General features: G+C 50.9%; 1 pseudogene; it reads right to left on the bottom strand.

Annotated features, from left to right (window-relative positions):
• Positions 1-2475: 2475 nt before the first annotated feature.
• LOC107310803 lies at positions 2476-4173 on the bottom strand (annotated as a pseudogene).
• Positions 4174-4573: the final 400 nt, after the last annotated feature.

Here is a 4573-nt window from a genome sequence, read left to right as displayed (position 1 = left end):
CAGGGAGGAACGGAGAATGGGGGAAAATGAAACACAAGGGATTGGAGACTGAAACAGATGTGAGAATTGGGTTGCCAAAGAAAGGAGAAGAAAGGGGAGGCCTCTGCCAGGCAGGGACAGACCCCACGGGCTCCTGCAGAGCTCCATGCAGGGCCATCCTTGAGCACAATCAGCAAGGCTGCCTGGACACTCACCACAGCAACATCTGAGTCTGGCACTTGCAAAAGTGGCTGTGGGGAGAGGAGTAGGAGAGAGCGTGAGAGAGATGCTCGCATCGGGGATCCCCAATGGCCGATCACCTCCAGCCCCAGCCCACATCCCCCACGGATGCTTCACCTGAGCTTCCACTGTGCAGCACAGGGCAGCGAGGAGCATCACGAGGCTGAGCACAGCTGCCTTCATCTTCCTCTGTGCTCTGGGAGCTGGGTGAGGCTGCAGGAGGCAAGGTCTGCATTTATCCTCCAGAGCCCCTCCCACTCCCCAGATGCCCCTGGGCTTGGCAGACTCCCATGACATGGACTGAGCCCTGGCATGCAGCCATCCCCTGCCCTGGCCAAGGGAAACAGGAGGAAGCCAGGGATCAGAGGAAGAACACTGAGTGCTGGGATCCCAATGGCATTGAGCCCAAAGCCCCCAGGTCCCAGCACTCAGCACACACGGCCTTTCTGTCCCCCAGGACCACCCAGAGATGATATGCTGTCCACATATCAAGGCTATGTCTAAGGACTCATCCCTCAGTCCTGTCTGGTCCTGTGAGACTACAAGGTGTGAGGCTGATCCTTTGGGGAACTAGGACACAGCATTAGGGGACACTGGGAGGTGTGAGGATAACAGGGATATGGGGAGTGAGGAAATTATGGAGATACTTGGAAGGCAAGGGGTCACAGGGATATGGGGACATGAAGATACGGGAACATCATGGGGACATGAGTGTATTATGGCCGTTTGCGGATGTCATGAAGATATGGGGAAATGGATACATGCAACTAAATGGGAACTTCTTGGTGACAGGGACCTGGAAGTTTGTAGTTGAAGCCATCAAGGATGGTTGGATGTAGCTCTGGGCTACCTGGTCTGGTGGTTGGTTGGGAGACCATGCACATAGCAGAGGTGTTGAAACAAGGTTGTTTGAGGTACAAACTGTCTTTGAGATCAATGCAAAGCAGGTGGATGACACTTGATAGAATTAGATGTGAAATGTTCTCGCCTCAGGAAAAGCCTTGGCTGGAACTGATGACTAAAAAAAGACTACTCAGGCTTCTGAACAGTCAACACACTGAAGCAAGTGAAACTGTGACATGGTCTGAGTTATCAGGCTTCTCAGCCCAACAAGCTCCCCTGCAGTGATCTCCATCACGGCATCATTTAGGTTTACGAAATGGAACCTCTCGGTCATCTACTGTTTACGTAAGCATCAGGAGCTGCCATCAGATGTAAGATGCCTGCATCTTATGTGACATGGGCCCCCGTAAATCAAAGGGCAGATGTTGGAGATGTAATATGAGGCTGACTTCCAAACAACATCTCATAGACGACTGTTGCTGCCAGGAGACAGTATTCACAGAGGGCAGCCTGACAGAATGGCATCAGTCGTGGAAGTGCACATGAAGGAAAGGCGTGCCATTCAGTAAATTCATGTGGAAAAATTTACACTTCTTGACACTGATCAATACTTGCTGAATCTTTCTGGAGAATAGGCAGTGGATGTGAGCAGAGCAAGGCAGAGGGAGGTGTGTTTCAACAGTGGTAATGGTGGGTCACCTTCTCTGGTACAGATGCATATAAGCAGGGCATGTAGGCTCCTCTTCCTTGCCCTCACTCTCCTACCTCTGTTCTCCAGGCTTCTCCTGACCACCTCGTGTCAGTCATCTCATTAGGGGCAGCTTAATACCTACATCCCTATGCTCCAGAATGTCTCCTGTAGAACCTATCAGAGCTTTGTGCACAGTTCATTTCCACAGAACATCCTGGAGGCAGGGACCACCTCTGTGTACAAAATGGAAGAAGCCCTGAAGGAAGCTTGGGAACTTCTGACATGATAACACACATCCAAGAACTTGTTGTGTGCAGGGTCTCACGGGGAACGAGGAAGAGGGGACCTGACAACCAATGTGCAAACCAGCTGCTGCTGCTGGACTCTCAGAGGCACTGACAGATGTGAGCCTGAAAGCACAGACCCCAGCCAGGAGCCCAGGGACGGCATGTCAGCTGTTGCAGGCTGAAGCCGTTGCACAGTTTGATGAACAGCAGTGTGCTTCCTGCTGGACTGTGGGTTTCTGAGAACATCTGACCAGTACAGGTCTAGAAATGTCTCACAAGAAAGAGGACAGAGAGAGTGACTGCATTTCCTTTATTCTGGTAAGGTTCACAGAGAGCCTGGTACATTATGTACATTGTGTCTGGGCTATACTACAAAGGTACAAGCTGTACAGGAACTGGTTTCAATAATGATTTAGTAGTGAAAAGATTGCAGTATTTTTTAAAGAAGAATAAGAATAAATTACACAGATAAAATGGCACAAAACAAACAGTAAAGGACAGCTTGATTCAGTAAAGAGCTGCATTACAAGCCATGAATTCCAAAAGATGGGCAGTACACTGCTTTTGAAACACATTTGGTCATCACTTTCCTGACTGCATCCTTGACTTTCATGTTCCTCATGGTGTAGATGAGGGGGTTCACTGCTGGAGGAACCACCGAGTACAGAAGTGCCAACATCAGGTCCATGAGTGGGGAGGAAACAGAGGAAGGCTTCAGGTAGGCAAAGAAGGCAGTGCTGACAAATAGGGAGACTACGGCCAGGTGAGGGATGCACGTGGAGAAGGCTTTGTGCCTTCCCTGCTCAGAGGGCATCCTCAGCACGGACATGAAGATCTGCACATAAGACACAACAATGAAAACAAAGCACCCAAAGCCTAAACTGACACTAAAAATGAGAAGCACAACTTCCCTGTGGTAGGAGTTTGAGGATCTGGGGGATTTCACAGAAAATCTGGTTCACAACATTGCCTTGGCAGAGAGGCAGTGAAAATGTGCTGGCAGTGTGCAGCAGGGAATAGAGAGCTCCAGTGCCTCAAGCAGCTGCTGCCATGGTGGCACAAGCTCTGCTGTCCATTAGGGTCGCATAGTGCACGGGCCGGCAGATGGCAACATAGCGGTCATAGGACATGACAGTGAGAAGGAAATACTCTGCTGAGAGGAAGAAGAGAAAGAAAAAGATCTGTGCAGAACATCCTGTGTAGAAGATGGCCCTGGTGTCCCAGAGGACGTTGGCCATGGCTTTGGGGAGAGTGGTGGAGATGCATCCCAGGTCGAGGAGGGCCAGGTTGAGGAGGAAGAAGTACATGGGGGTGTGCAGGCGCATGTCGCAGGCTACGGCTGTGCTGATGAGGCTGTTTCCCAGGAGGGCAGCCTGGTAGATGCCCAGCAAGAGCCAGAAATGCAGGAGCTGCAGCTGCCGTGTGTCTCCTAGCAGTAGGAGGAGGAACTCGCTGGTGGAGCTGATGTTGGTTATCTGCTGTTCCTGGGCTTGGAGTCCTGCGCAGAGTGCAGAAGATAACGGCAAGTCTAGACCATTCTCAGACACACTCCTGTTCACAAAACAAGCAATTAATTTACAAAAATTCTCAGAACTCTGACAACCACTTTAAGATTTCTGCCTCCAATCCTTTTTTGCCTCAGAGAAAGAAATTGAAACTCCCTTCCTTGGCTCTTCTCTTGCAAAGGGCCCTCAGAAACACTCTGTTGTGAAGTGGGGCTGTGATCTCCTTGCCCCAGGCAGCAGCTGTGGCAGCACAAGCCCTGCCTGGTGGTCCCTTCTCTGCATACATATCCTTGCATTGCCCTGGGCAGCTCCCCGGGCAGACTGAGTGCTGAGCCTGGCAGGCGGCAGAGTCCCATACCCAGCAGAAAGCTCCTGGGGCACAACAGGGACAGCCCTGAGCACCTGGCTGCAGCCCTGGCTGCACAGCCTGCAGCCGTGCTGGGACATGCAGCCCTCAGGCCTATGCTCTGACACTGCAGCACAGAAACTCTCAGCTGGAGCAAAAGTCTTTTTCCAAAGTAAGGAATCATGCAGTGCCTAACACCGGATCTGCTATGGCATGTCCCGCATTTAGTTAATCCTCTATTAAAAGCAGCTGCATGGCCTGCAGTGAGACTTACCGTGTCATGTTTTATGAGTAGCGTTCCTGCAGTGAGATCACAGGCTGCTCATACCGTACACATCCTGTAAGCTCTCTCCAATTTCTCTCCTCTCCTTTAGTCACCTGCAGGCTGGGCTGTGCACAAGATCTGCCCCTGGGCGCAGCTGTCTTTCTGTAGTGCTGCCCACTTGTATGAGCATCCTGTGTCCCAGAAGCCTGGCCCAGCTCAGCAGCAGAGGATGTCATGTTTATCCTTCCTTCTCATCTCTCTGAGTTGTCCCTAGGTCTTCATGGACAACAGCTCCTGAAAGACAACAGCATCATGACTGTACTTTGAAATCTGTTGAATTAAACACCTGTGTTATGGTTTTGCAATTTGGTTGGTGTTGGTATTCCACATCAGAACACCATGCTAATAATGGGAGTA

Source organism: Coturnix japonica, chromosome 3 (assembly GCF_001577835.2).
Source record: "Coturnix japonica isolate 7356 chromosome 3, Coturnix japonica 2.1, whole genome shotgun sequence".
In the NCBI taxonomy this organism is placed as follows: domain Eukaryota; kingdom Metazoa; phylum Chordata; class Aves; order Galliformes; family Phasianidae; genus Coturnix; species Coturnix japonica.
The sequence above is the reverse complement of the archived record's forward strand: the minus strand, read 5'-3'. Positions and strand labels throughout refer to the sequence as shown.